This window comes from Sturnus vulgaris, chromosome 2 (genome assembly GCF_052056855.1).
Source record: "Sturnus vulgaris isolate bStuVul1 chromosome 2, bStuVul1.hap1, whole genome shotgun sequence".
Taxonomy (NCBI): Eukaryota; Metazoa; Chordata; class Aves; order Passeriformes; family Sturnidae; genus Sturnus; species Sturnus vulgaris.
This window is the reverse complement of record NC_142244.1, coordinates 22,642,717-22,658,225: the sequence shown is the minus strand read 5'-3', so window position 1 is coordinate 22,658,225 and position 15,509 is coordinate 22,642,717. Positions and strand designations below refer to the sequence as shown.

The 15,509-nt window shown below is 43.0% G+C and overlaps 1 long non-coding RNA gene across 1 annotated transcript in view; it reads right to left on the bottom strand.

Annotated features, from left to right (window-relative positions):
- The window catches only part of LOC148224677 (uncharacterized), a 122,843-nt gene that overhangs the window by 46,367 nt on the left and 60,967 nt on the right, over window positions 1-15,509 (bottom strand). The window contains exon 2 of the long non-coding RNA XR_015801185.1: window positions 3,005-3,153. This is a non-coding gene — a long non-coding RNA (uncharacterized LOC148224677). The remainder of the gene's footprint in view (window positions 1-3,004; window positions 3,154-15,509) is intronic.

Below are 15,509 nucleotides of genomic sequence, written 5' to 3'. Positions count from 1 at the left end.
CTTGTGGTGATGGTTATGTTCTGCAAGAGAGAACACATCTTCTGTGCTTTCCCTCAGCCAGCCCAAACACACTGTGCTATCAGCCAGGGCTCGCTGGAGTCAGGAGAAAGCACTAAACTTTGGACAAGCTCCACCCCACAGAAGGGATGGGTGGTACTTCTCCTAGAGCTGCTTCTAAAGGTACTGGAGAGAGTAACCACTGGCACACACGGCCATTATGATTGGGGTATCTTTTTCCCATAAATAAAAGTGGCCTTTCCTTTGATGTGTCACCTTATCAGTTGTTTGTTGGGCAGAAAGTGCCATCTTGTGCTTCTGTGGGGCCCTTTATGTACCACATTCAAAATGTAGACAGCACAGTAAGCAGTAAAGTAGCTAAATTAAAACTGGCTAAAATAAAATGTATTTCAGACAACTTCAGCCACAAGAAGATTTGAATAGGAAATGCCTTCACATGTTGGCTACCAACAAATAATGAACAGGAAAGACAATTGTTTGTCACCAGAATTTAAATCTTCTACATACGCCCAGTGTCCACTACTTCACTTCCTTTTTTGCCAAAACCAGGATCTTAAAAAATTAACAACAGTACATAAACTCGATTAAATGAAGCTCATTTTTACCACTTTCTCTTCTGCCTTAATACATAAGCCACGAGCAGTAAAACTCACACCACAACCACTGTACACATGTACATGCAAATTTCCAGTCCAATAGGAAGACAGGAATTCCCAATCACATTGCACCTGCAACTTGGTGAGTTTAGAATTCATTCTCACACAGAGCTGATTCCTCTGATCAAAATAGCAAGAAATTCTGCATAACTTGCCTAATGAAATATTCACCTTAGTGGTGGGCTTCCAACTTAATGCAAGAAGAGTTCCTGCACCACAGGAAACTCTTTTTTCTTTCCTGTAACTATGACATCTGGAAGCTATCTATATAATGTCTTTTGATGTCATTGATGCCTTATGGCAATGAGTTGCATGGGTTAATGGCATTTTATGAAGATTCCCAAGCCAGTTTCAGATACAGTCTTCCCCTTTTTGTCTTGCACACCTGTGTTTCACCTCTAATTTACCATTTTCTTGTCTATATAGACCTAATCTTCTAGTGACCTCATTTGTCAGTCTGTCTGCTTTCTGACAATGTATCTTACCTCTTTGTTGGAATCTTATTGTGATAAATGTGATTCGTGCTAATTAAGTTGTAACTATATTAACAAAATTGTATTTAGATCAGTAGAAAACAGTTGTTACAGAGTGAGGGGGGGAGATGGGTGAGACAGGACAAAGGACATCTTCCAGATGTTGGGAGTCGAAGAAAAAGGTTGGAAAAAAGTCTAATAAGAATAGTAAAAGGACGTAGGTCTGATAAGCAGCATCTAGAAATAGAGCTTCAACCTTGAAATGGGCCAAAATGGGATGATTCCAAGCATAGGACTTAATTAAAGTCATGTTATGGAAAACATCTGCTCAGTCACACAGTGCGCCTGCGCTACCTGCAGGTCACACCTCGGTCATTGAGGAAGACGACGAGCCTTCATCAGAAATAAGACCCTCAAAAGGATGAGAGACCCCCTAACCCATTAGTAGAGCATGCGCCGTGCAATATAGTTACGTAGTTTTTAGGAATAGAAACTAGGAGGAGCTTTCTAGAAACTTCTGTAGCCTACAGTATATAAGTGGGATTGTTAGCCTGGATGCTTTGATACGTGAGGAATGGTGAGCCACTCCCCGTATCCCCAGTCGGAGGGGGGCCCATCCCCGGTCGGTTTTGCTTACGCTTTATACGAACCTCAATTATACTAAATTACTTACTGCCAAATTTTGTATATTCTTAAATATATGCACTTTAATTGTTTCATCTCCAATACTTTAATTGTCATCTCCAATACTTTGATTGTATTCATTTTGTTACTATTAAAAACTTACTATTAAATTTAATCTTGTTGCTTGATAAATTGGAAAAAATAGAACATAATTCATAACATTATCTTACTGCTACATGTGTTATAGATGTGAGAATACACAAAATTTGTTGGTTTTGGAAACAAAAACAGCATTCAAGACAAATGGGTACAAGTGGTTTATATAGCAAAGTCTTATTCCTGACTTTGTACAGTTAATACCTTCAGACCACCATTGCCTGCTATTCACAGTGGTGATAGAGCCCCAAATCCACAGACCACACCTGCTGCTGAAGCTCTCATGTGATATGCATAACAACAAACAGGAAAAAAACCTTTTGTATAGACTTAGATTAGAGCACAAAAAAATACACATTCACACAACATGGGAAAGCCAAACCAAAGGACACCTCTAACTTTTTGTGACATGATCCTTGCACTCTGAGGTTACTGCCACTGTTTTTGCTGCTGCTTATTCACAGTGCTTTCCTAAGTAGTTCTATAGCTGATCTTCCTTGCTTGCAGTATTGTTAGTAGTTTTTCAGAGCCAAATAATTTTGGTTTAGGGGAGGGATAATTCACTATAAACATTGTCATGTGGGGAGAGAGGTGCAGGAGAAAGTCTGTAGAAAAATACCCTGAGGGTTTTTTGTTGCTAAGTACTGGGGCTATGCAGAGGTAACAAGACTTAGGAGTGTAACCAAGGTAGCTAATAGTTCTGTTGACTAACACGCTAAAGAAGAGAGATTTTGCCAAAAATTAAGTGAAAAAGAGACAAAAAAACATGGGGAGACTATGTTGTGAGGATACTTTTCAAGGAATTTGCTGTTGGAGGCAAGTTTGTTTTTTTCTAAAAAGCCAGTGTTAAAGGCACAGCAGGCAGCAATAGCTTTTAAGTGGGAAAGTAATTGCAAGGAGTTAAAAGAGGGGAGTTGGATTGGTTCTGTCATGAAAAGAAGAAATGGAAAGGGAACAACAGGGAAGAACAGTAGTGAGAAAGGAGTGTGGGAGACAGATAAAGAGTAAAAGACAAAAAATTCAGGAAAGTTATTGACAGGAGGGAAAAAGGAAAGAAAATAAATTATAGGCGTAGACCTTGGTGTTCATGCAATTTTCTAGTTTCTCTTAGAAGGCTGATTCCTGCAGTGTGAGCTGAGAACATGTCCACAGATACTCTGAGTTTCTTGGTAAGAGGTGCCCAGACTGTCATCTCTGCCATAGTGCGTTCTCTCTGCAGAGCACACCTGTATGGGGAAGAGAGGAATAGTAATTTGGATCACCATTACTTCCCCAGCACTCAGAACATAGCTGTTGGTCTTCTGACAGTTACACTTCATTCTTTTGAAAACTGCACCCCAGGGAGAGGAGGGGATGGCTTCTCTTTTTGGATACCTACCTCAAGACAAATCAACTTTCCTTTTTGGAGCTGAGCTGCTGCGCATACATAAGTTATAGGTGCTGTACGATGCTGGAAGTTGGCACCAAAAATAAAACTACTGCAGTTTATACACTTGGAGAAAAAGGATCACAGATTTCATTCTGTGTAGACATTGGTCTGTCCTTCAGAGAACATTTCGAGATGTTCCTACTTAAGAAGTACTTAGTGCTTCTCCACAAACATACTTGTTTCCTAAGCACAAATAACGCTTTTTGCCAGATACTTTTATCCTTTAGCTTAGTTACCCTTTCACCAACACTTCTCCAGCTATTTTCTGTATATGAGACCTCACAGAGTAGTTCACAGTTGCGTGCAGCAACACCAACTGTTTAGATACTGCACATGACCATAATTATATATACTGATAATATAATTATAGTTATGCTCAGTGTATGAACAGTTAATATTGCTGTCTGATTTTGTAGGGAGTGTGTGATGACAAATGTATTTAAAAGGTCTCATTAAAGCACTTACAGCAAATCTTGGATTAGGAATCAAAAGTGCAATGGCAGCCTGGCCTCACTTCTCTTCTGCAGGTTCCTTACCCAGCTCACCACAAGAACTATGTGAGGACTGATCTCCAGTGGGAGCAAGTTGCCATGGAAATATCAGATGACAGGTCCAAAAAAAAGACCTTCCAGCAGAGCAGTATATGTCATTCCCAACGCACACAAAGGGCTAGACAAATGCATCAAAAACTACATTTTTCCAGAGACCATGCCCACTCCTCATACTTGTCCCAAGACCATATTATCTTCCAGATGGATTCATAAGGCTCTATTAGCACCCTATTCCCACTCTCTGGCCCAGCTACAAAGGCTTCCCCACATGTACCCTTAGGGCCATGATCTCTCCCTAAGCCAGCTCCAAAGGCCACACATATTCCTGACCTTATATCCAATCCTAATAGCACTCTGAGTGCCACAGTCACTCTTAAACCCACTCATAAGTGACAGAACAAACCTCCAGCAAGTGACTAAACAAGGCACCAAATACAGCAAAAAACAGCAACTCACCATGTGCACACAAACTACTTGAAACTGTACATCACTAGGCAGCAAGGAAGTTTCTGAAGAAACATGGGCTCCATTCAACCCTACACCTCTGCTTGTGTTTTCTGGGAATTAACATGAGATGCAGAGCCATCCAGCTGTAAACCACCTCATGTGAGGAGGGGTGTGACTATCATATTGGCCATTGCTAATTAGATGGAAAAATGGGATTTGAGCTCTCCGAGCCTACAGAACCCTTTGAGTAAATCCAAGCTCATTGAATAAACCAAAATCACAAAATTCTTTCACTCCAGTAAGAAATCCTGCTCATGAAGATGACATTTGATAGTTGAGATTTTGCTGAATTTAAAAAAAGTCTCAGATAAACCAAAACATTTTGAAAATCCATTTTTACCTTGGCAAACTATTGAGTTGGCAATATGAATAGTAAATCCCACAAAAATCCTGAAAAGTTTAGTTGTTTCATCTGTCTACATTTGTATTTATAATTCATATCTAAATTCTAAAATAATATTTACCTTTAAATTTTATTGTGTTTTTATAACTTAATATAACATTTATAGATAATATAACTTTTAATATAAAATATCCTTAAATGTTTGAAAGTGAAATAAATGACAAAGACTAATTTCCTGGGAAATTAAATAAAATTTGTTTTTAAAAGTTTGCATTTTGATCTAATTTGAGACTAAATGAGAAATGAGTACTCTTGGAAACCCCATAAATCCTGGCATTGATGATAATATGGTGTGGGATGAAGTACTAAACATATTAGCTGTTACAACTAAGGAAAAAAATGAGAGAAGTCTGAAATCTGGCTGAGGAACAGAATAAGTTCCAGTAATTCACTTTACACTTATGTGCTAGTAATTAGTCCAACTTAGCCCATACCAAGTAATTACAGAGAGCATTTTAGAGGGCAAATACAGAGATGTAGAAAATTAGATACCCCAGGGTTACAGAAATTGTGTTCTGATTCATTTTTAAAGCCACTTGACATTTACATGTATGACAAAGTTGTGGGCTGGAGAAATGGGGCTAATGGAGGGGAAAACACAGAATAGGGAAGCCACAATGAACAAAAGGTGGTTGGGGGAAGGTCCAACAAAACCTCGTTTTTACTCAGATAACAATGGTGGAAATTATCTTGCTTGCTTCAGTGTTCACAACATCATGATATCCACCAAGCACTGCCCTCAGAAAAACCCACAGACACCATCTTCACAGAAAGAGCAGACAGGAAGACACAGAAAGGAGACAGAAGACAATTTAGCTGCATGTTTAAAACCTAACATAATACAGTAAAAGATTATTTATGACCATCTGCCACCAAGCCACCTGTTGTACTTTTCAGAAAATACATGGCTGCTTTGAACTGGCTGTAACATAATTAGTTTAGAGAACTAAGTAAACAAAATAAGAAAGAAGACCCTAAAAGGAAGTTTGCAATTCTAGGAGTTAATTGAAAGCATTTATTTTATTAATCAACTAAGTTACACCTATTTCCTTACAACTTTGAAAAAGCTGCTAAATTTACTAAGATCCTTTGGGAAACCTAAATTCTCTTTATATATAGAACAGCATCAAAAGAGGGATGGGCAGTCTGCCCTACTGTAGTCTAAGCCCACCATGAGATAGACGCTTGGAGTAGAGCATTACTTCTGTTTACTAGAAGTTTGCAGCCTTATGCTAGAGTTTCTCCCCTCTCTTTTCTATTACTTCAGATTAAATTTGCTGTGGACAGTACCTACCTACCCTCAATGTTCCAAAATAAACAAAAGAAGCCCTATCCTGTACTTCAGCTAGAAGTAGCATTGCCTATTCCAAGGGCTCCATAAAGGCTCCCTTTCTGCCCGGCTATCCCCATCAACTTGCTGCCATCTGGCTCTTCTTACCCACAGAGCCATCCTCACAGGCAGCACTGAAGGAGGAGGGGAGCTGGTGAGAGCTTTCCAGAGTATAGTGAACTCAGACAAAAACTCACGTCTTCTAATTCTCCTAATATTCTTAAAAATGCTGCCAGATCCTCTTTTTAAAATGTGAGAGATCACACAGACAAATCATGCAGTCCTATTTATTTTTCTAATTCTTGTCTGACAGTTCAGCTGTGATTTTAGGGTGCCTTCTGGCTACTCATTTGGTGTGACTTTTTCATATGGCAAACACAAGTCATGGCTCCTTTCTCACTGATGTGACAAGACAAGTATTGCTGATCCTCTCACAGTCAAGTAATAAACAGATCCAGACACACTCACTCAGTCCAGCAGCACCATGCCATCATTATTCTTCGACTCAAGCAAAATTATTCCTTTTGATGCCAGCAGTAATTTAACACAATACAGATGGAGGACATGGAGAACTTGGCCCAGTAGTTTTGACTGACAAAAATCATGGTTGCTTTGGCTGTTTATTCCCATAGGAATTATTTGTTTTGTTGATAAAGTAGGTTACTGGAAAGCATTTCTAGGCTTTAAAAGAGCTGATTCAAATCTGATGGGGGAGGGAGGCACATGCAGGTGGTATATGTTAATTTGAGATTGTTCAGATCAACTAACCTTTAGCTCCTTTTCTCTGCCAAGGTCTCTCATGGATTTATTCAGCACTGTATGAATTACTGCCTTTCTGCTTCTGCTCCTGGGGGGTCAGGCAAACAGTACTGCACAAGATTCATAACATCCTTCTTCCAAGACTCCAAATACAAGCTGGTACAGTCAGAGTGGAGTCAGTGATCCTCCACATACAGCTAGGTAAGACAAGAAGGCAAAAACTGTCAAGAATGAAATAATACTGCATGAGACTGCATTTTTACGTGAGCTGCTCCATCTCTTTCCTGGCCTTGGATCAAACCAGACAGAGTTACAGAGTTAGCAGTAATCCTGTTATAAACCTCTTCCAGACAGGCAAAGGAATGTCCCTCCTTACTGTAGGCCAGATTCTTTGATGCAGGAAAAATGTGCTATTAACTTTCAATTTAGCTAATGGACATATGCCTGCAGTTTAAACTCACAGATTACAAAATTATCCGTTTAATCACTTTGTTTTTAACTCTGAAAACATTTGTCTAACTGATTTTAAATTAAAAGGTCTCAAGAAGAAAGTCCGAGCACCCAAAGAGATGGATGCAGGCATACTCCATCACTTGAAATAGCAGTGAAGCTTAGCCTTGCTAGGGCAGGCACAGTGACTATTTGGGTCTCCTGTATTTCTCTGGGATGCAGAGTTGCACAGTCCTTTCATGAGGGTCTCTACAAAGCCATTATTACACCAGAAAGAATTCTCTACTAACTTTACTTGCTAAGATGAATGTAAGCAAAATTCTGCTCAAGTACACAATACAAATGGTCCTTGTGTCATCAGAAGTACAGTTTTGCTTTTTGTTAACAATTCAGCAGGGGAGTTTTCCACTGAAACAGCAGTAGATCTCACATGTAATATGAGGAGGAAAACACAGAATGTACCCGAGCATGCTGCACACTGATCATGAATGATTTAGACTTTAAAACATCTTGGACTACTGCTAGTGATGCAAAAGGATCCTTCATAACAATTGTCACTACATAATCTACATCTGAAATCATGACGAATTCTGCTAGTGACCAAGGAACTGATATATGGCTAAAAAACAAGAAGTCTGTATTACTCCCATACTATCTGTAGAGGAGTAGCAACAGGGAGTTGTGAAAACATCTGTCCAAGTGTTCAATATGAAAGGAGTGCTTTAGGCCACCCAAAGGTAGCCACCCATCTATCCAGGCCAATACTTTTGGACCTCAGTGGAGGACCTAAACCCAACTTCAGGCTCAAAACTGGCCTCCCTACACAATCACTCTCTGGGTGAACTGAAATGCCAAACACTCAGCTTCTCCTGTGCTTCATAAACTCCTCTGGGCATTTTCCTAAGCCACACTTCAGGTAACAAGGATCTCAGTTAACTTCCCTTCTTGTTTCCTCTGCCGGTACCCATTAGAACTGAGAGGAAAATCTAGTTTTGAAGGTGTTCAGGATAGAACCACTCTGTAAGGAGACAACATCACATGCTAGGCCTCTCAGTCTAGATCATCTCAATACCACTATATTTGGTAATAAAACTAAGTTACTTTTCACACTAGAATAGCCTCTGTGGTCACCAGGCAAATAACAGGAATAGTAGCCAAAGGCTGGAACACTAAAGATGTCAATAGTGGTTCTATAGCTATCTTCACAATCCTTATCCTTTTCACAGTGGAGAAGGTTGGATGCTGTATGCAAGGTCAGAAATTCAGTCTGTGCTTGCCTTGTGTCATGCACATGCCCACCTCATATCAGGAGACTGGAAACAATTCCCACTCCCCTCTGAACCAGAAGATGCTTTCTACTGAGCACAAAGACAGGTATCATTTGAAATACTCATTTCAACTGTTTGCCAGAGGTACATAAACCTCTCCTCCAAGTTTATTTATGCAATCACTGCTAAGATAACTTGTTATTCTCTCATTTTCAATTCATGACTGCCACCATTTTTCTTCATTTCATCATATTACCAATTGATTAGCAGAGTGCACTAAATCAAAGAACAATGTTAGAACCAAATGGGTTTGCTGTGAGCTGCTGTAAGTTCCAGAGGTACAAGAGACCTCTAGTTCTGTTGTTTGAGTCACCTGGGGATCTTTCACCCAAAGCAGCTCCAAGCAAGGGAAGCATTTGCAAGGCTTATGAAGTAAATGGAGGAGCTTCCTCCTTCAATACAAATGCACAGAGAATCAGTGAGCACTGAAATTCAGGAGCTCTGTGAGCCTGTTCTCTAGCAACACTCTTCAATAATTCAGCATAGAGAGACAAATGCTAAGGGCCTGCTGCTCAGCTGGGCAGTGCTGGCAGAGTTGTCCTGAGGATGGTCTAACAGAGATTTGCACAATAACCCAAAGCTGCACCATCCCAAAACTGTAGTTACAGCTTGGCACATCTCTCCTAACAAAGAGAACTGTGATCCCCTCAGACAAATATTCAGTGTAGGAGTTTCACAGGTCCCAAGAGCTTGTCCTGATTCTGGGCCCTGTTCGTTCCTCCTGGCCAAACAAACCCTCAGGAGACTTCATGAGAAATCCAATAGGTTCCCACAAAACTTCTGCAAGCTGAGGATGTCCCAAGACTTCAAAAGGACACCACAGAGCATCAGGATGTCAGAGGGATATGCTCTATCAAGGAGAGAAGTGCTGGCAACTAATTTTAATCTGGTTTCTTACAGCTTCTGCTGCCCCGGCCATGAGGCCAGCAGGGAAAACAGTGACTCCTCCAGGAACCCAAATATCTGGATCTGCAGACCATGCAGGAGCTGTGTGGCCTGGCCCCAGGACAGACCATGTGTTCTGTCATTTCAGATTGGGAAGGCTTTGGGGTTCCTGATCCAAAGGGAAGCAAATATCATTGCACATCTCCAAAGCAACTGTACGAACACAAGACTTTTTTTAGGAGCTGGAAAGCCCAAAGAACCCTTGCTCAAGGTGGTAGGGTCATGGTTTACCAAATCCACTCTCCATACCAAGCGGTAACTACTATTCTTAAATTCTTGGATGGAGCCTGGAAAATCACTAGAAATAAAATTCCCAGAGAAACTGGTATGTGTTTTAAATAAACAAAATATCTAAACTTTTTCCCCCCCTTAAAATGAAAAAAAAAAAAAAAAAAATCAGTTGTATAGAAAGTTTTACTTCTTTTCTGTTTCCAAGTGGAAACACCTTTTTACAGAATTTTGTCATTTCCAAGGGTCAATAACTGTGAGTTTCACTACCTCTGGTTGTCAGAACCTAACAATCAGATTGATTTTCATACCTGGGAATGTCTGGTTGCATAATGAACATTTTTAATACTTTATGATAACCCCAGAAACAAGATATTGATAAATCTTACATATCATCACATAATGAGCAAACTGACACAGAAACTCTGTCACATCTGTTGTTAAAGTACTACTAAGTTTTAGGCCTAAGAACAGAGCAAAAATCCTCATTCCAAAGCATTCCTGAGTCTTGGAAAATGTTGCAATCTGCTATGCTCTTGTCTTTATTATTGCTTTATATAATGAGGGAGCTAATTAAAAATCTCCTAAGTACTACATATGAATTTCAATTAGTGTAAATTGTTTACACTTGCTTACCTACTATTTAGTGGATTCTTTACATGTACAGTAAATCTCAGTCATTTCCAGATAAGATCTGGTGAGGAGAATCCTCTAATCTGTAAGCAAGATCATACTGTAGTCCATCCATATACTAGTTTTATGTATTTTTTCCAACAATTTTGTATGTACATCCACATCACAGCATAGACTTATTTCATAAACTGAAAAAAAATATGATGAACAAACGTGTAACATGAGGAAAAAAGACAAAGTTAGTTTGACTGCATGAGACTGACAGTGGAGTTGATTCTCTATTATTCTGTTCTTTGGTTCACTGCACTCCCAAAGAGAAAGTGAATGCTGTATGCAGAATTGGAGCTCCATGTGAATTAGCCATGAAACTGTCTTGATTCAGTGGTGTCTAATACTCAGTTTGAACGGGAGTTGATGTGGAAGGCAACACCAAAACTTGGAGTAAGGGAGGGTTTTTTCCAAGCTGTTCCCTTAGAGTTTTTATCTCTCTATGCAAATGATTTTTTTAGCTTTAAAATTTAGAAGGGAAAAAAGTCACAAAAATATGATAAATTTACTTTTTTTCATTAGACCATTATTACACTGACTAAACATGAAGATTACTTCTGGCAAGGGTGGCTAACCACTTCCTATTTCTAAGGTGACAAGCCAAATGAAAATCCATGACTTAGAGGATGCTTTCAGAAGCTGTTGGGTTACTTAACAGCAAGTTCTACTATGTTACTTCTGAAAAAATTCAAAGAAATATTACCAAGTACATAACAAAATTCCTTGCACCACTGAAGTACTGTTGGAGGTTGAATTATGCCCTTTTCTTTCAGTGGAATTTTCTCCCATTGTTATGCTAAGTAATTGTGGCTACACCTTAAAACGACAGATAATGTTCTCTCGTACGGGGGTGGGTGGAGGGGGAAGGGGGGGAACCGGAAAAGGAAAGGTGGGACGGGGGGGGGGGGTCTGGAGCTGGGCTCTCTCTCTCGCTTGGCTCGTGGAGTGGGAAGACAACCTGGGCTCTGCTCTGGCATCTTCCCCTGCCATCCCAGCACTGAGATCCACGCTCCCCGCCTTTGGACATCGCTCTGCTGCTCTCCCAGCTCACCCTACTACCTCCGGACACTCTGCTGAGAACCACAACCGACACCGTGAGGGGGAGTCACTTTCCCCATCCCCTCTCACCCCTGGGCCGCGGCCGCCATCACCCAGCCCTCTTCAACTGCGCGGGACCTGCCCTGCCCCCACAGCACCGGTAACAGCACAGGGAGACGGCCTGCGGCCAGAAGGGACTGGAGCAGAGCTAGACTGTTCTGTTGCCAATTTTTATAGCTGTTGTTGTTTTCTGCCTTGTTAGATACCAGTAAAGAACTGTTATTCTTATCCCCATATCTCCTGCCTGAAGGTGTCTGAATTGGACCTAAAATAATTAAAAGGGAGGGGGGTTGCACTCTGCATCGCAGAAAATAGGCTCTTGCCTTTTCTTAGACCATACCTGTCTTTCAAACCAAGACAGCTTTTGGCGCCCAACGTGGGGCATTGCCTGAGGGCATTGAGAGAGGGGTAGAAAAGGGGATAACAGTTCTTAAATTACCCAAGCTTGTGGTAGGTGACACCATGCTGTCCAGCTTACCCTGGATTGGCCTCCATGTGGTCACTGCTATATCTCTCCCATTTGCAAGCCCTTTTTTAAACATGAGTTTCATAACCAAGGTTACTGTGGCTATTATCCAGTTTATTATGTGGGTTGATCAGTTGAGGAATTCATGGATTTTTAATTTTCTCTGGAAGATGGCCACATGGATTCAGAGCTATCGCACTCTAAGTGTGTGTTTCTGGGGCTACTTCAATAATGGTACTTACTGTGAGGAAGTGGCAGCAGGTGAAATTTTTTCTCAACCCATCACAGGGTTTTTGAAGTTCACCCCACCAGTCTTCAAGGGGTTCCAATCCACTTTAAATGTTAATGACATTATATTGTGGCTAGTGTTGCTTATATCCCTGTTCAACCTGTTCTATCTAACATTCAGAGATAAGGGGAGATTGTCTTGGATAACAACCCTGATACCTACTCCAGGGATTAGTGATGTTACCCCAGAGCCTGATCCTGCCCAAGAGACTAGGGAGTTTACCCCAGAGCCCGATCCTGTCCCAGAGACTAGGGAGGTTACCCCAGAGCCTGATCCTGTCCCAGAGACTAGGGATATTACCCCAGAGTTTGACCCTGCTCCACAGCCCACCTCGGAAAGGAACCACCCAGAATGGGTGGGGGTGCTAGCAAAGGAGATACGTGAGATGGGCCAGATGCTGAAGGAGTACCTCTCCCCAGCTGGTGAGAAACCCTCCCCCTGCCTTAAAGAGGGAGACTCTGATGGTGCAGCAGTGGGACCCACAGATGTTACATCTGTCCAGGTTCCAGCTGAACTGCAAGGGCACTCACAGCCAGCAGCAGTTGCCCCTGTGGAAACTAGGAAGTCTAAGATGAAAACAAGGCACCTAGATAATAAGGGTCAAGAAGGGGGCCCCTCACAACCAGCAGGGGAGCCAGAAGTTGAGATCATCACCGAGTCCCTGTCATACAAGAGTCTCCGTAACCTGTGAAAAGACATTGTACGACGGGGCCGTGAGCCTTTTACAACCTGGTTACTGCGGGTCTGGGACCTTATGGGTACAGGTGTGCAACTGGATGGTACTGAGGGAAGGAATTTGGGAGCCTTGACCCAGGACTCAGGTGTGGACCAGGTATTTGTAAGGGAGACAGGTCTCCTTTCCCTCTGGGAGCGACTTTTAATGAGTGTGAGAGATTTGTCCACAGGGAAAGAATGCAGGAGTACCACCAGAGAACACGTTGGAATACCCTTGAGGAAGGGATCCAAAAGCTGAGAGAAGTGGCAGTACTGGAGGTGCTCTTTGGGAGGGATGGACAGCATGACAATGACCCTGACAAGGTCAGGTGCACAGGGCAGATGTTGTGGAATCTGGCAAACCTGGGCCCATCTCAATATACCCCCTTTATTGCAATGATTGATGCTGATACCAACCAAGTGACAGTGGGTTCTGTTGCCAACAGGCTCAGGAATTATCAGAGTATGATGGCTGGCCCAGTGCAGGCTCATGTCTCTGCTGTGGCTAAGGACCTCAGAGAGGAGTTTAAGGAGGAGATGAAGGAGATAAGGGAAGAGGTGAGGAAGATCAGTGCAGCACCAGTGAGAGTCATGGACCCCAAAAGTAGAGCCCAACGCCCCCCAGCTAGGGAGAGAGGGTACACCCCACATGCTGACCTGTGTTTTTTTCTACATGACCACGGGGAAGACATAAGAAGGTGGGATGGGAAACCCACTTCTGTCCTGGCAGCACGGGTGCGCCAGCTCAGGGAGGGGAACACCAAAGAGGGAACTCCACTAAAGTGAGGGTAGCCTCAGCCTCCCATGGAGGTGAAGGGTATTACAGAAGGGAGGATGATCTGTCAGATCCCCTTGAAGGAACCTCCACTATGTATGCCCAGGAGAGAAATAATAACCAGGGCTAGAGGGGCCCTGCCTCTAGCCAGGGAGAGGCACGGGAAAACCGGATCTTTTGGACGGTGTGGATCCGATGGCCTGGCACATCAGAGCCACAGGAACACAGAGCATTGGTTGACACTGGTTCACAATGTACATTAATACCATCAGGACATGTCGGGAAGGAACCTGTTTCAATTGCTGGGGTTACAGGGGTTCTCAGGAATTGACTCTGCTGGAGGCTGAGGTGAGCCTGACTGGGAAAGAGTGGCAGAAACATCCAATTGTGACTGGCCCAGAGGCACCATGTATCCTAGGCATAGACTTCCTCAGGAACGGCTATTACAAAGACCCAAAGGGACTCATGTGGGCTTTTGGAATAGCTGCTGTGGCAGCAGAGGGCATTAAGCAGTTGAACACCCTGCCTGGGCTATCAGAAAACCCATCTGCAGTGGGACTCCTCAGAGTGAAAGAGCAACAGGTGCCAATTGCTACCTCAACAGTGCACCGCCGGCAGTACCGGACGAATCAAGATGCCGTGATCCCCATCCACAAGATGATCCGTGAGCTGGAGAGCCAAGGGGTGGTCAGCAAAACCCACTCACCCTTCAACAGCCCCATCTGGCCTGTGCATAAATCTGAAGGAGAATGGAGATTGACTGTGGACTATCGTGCATTGAATGAGGTGACTCCACCACTGAGCGCTGCCGTGCCGGACATGCTGGAACTGCAGTACGAGCTGGAGTCCAAGGCAGCAAAGTGGTACGCCACCATTGACATCGCCAATGCATTTTTCTCCATTCCTCTGGCAGCAGAGTGCAGGCCTCAGTTCGCTTTCACCTGGAGGGGTGTGCAATACATGTGGAACCGACTGCCCCAGGGGTGGAAACACAGCCCCACCATCTGTCATGGGCTGATCCAGGCTACACTGGAGAAGGGTGGAGCTCCAGAACATCTGCAGTACATTGATGACATCATTGTGTGGGGGGATACGGCAATGGAAGTATTTCAGAAAGGAGAAAAGATCATTGAGATTCTGCTGGGAGCCGGCTTCGCCATTAAAAAGAGCAAAGTCAAAGGGCCTGCCCAAGAGATCCAGTTCCTGGGAGTAAAGTGGCAAGATGGACGGCGCCAGATCCCCAGTGAGGTCATCAATAAGATCACTGCAATGTCTCCACCAACCAGCAAGAAGGAAACACAAGCCTTCCTAGGTGCCATAGGCTTTTGGAGAATGCACATTCCTGAGTACAGCCAGATTGTGAGCCCTCTTTACCTGGTCACCCGCAAGAAGAACGATTTCCACTGGGGCCCTGAGCAGCAGCAAGCCTTTGCCCAGATCAAGCAGGAGATTGCTCATGCAGTAGCCCTTGGCCCAGTCAGGACGGGACCAGATGTGAAGAACGTGCTCTACTCTGCAGCCGGGAACCATGGTCTGTCCTGGAGCCTTTGGCAGAAGGTGCCTGGTGAGACGCGAGGCCGACCACTGGGGTTCTGGAGCCAAAGCTACAGAGGGTCCGAGGCCAACTAC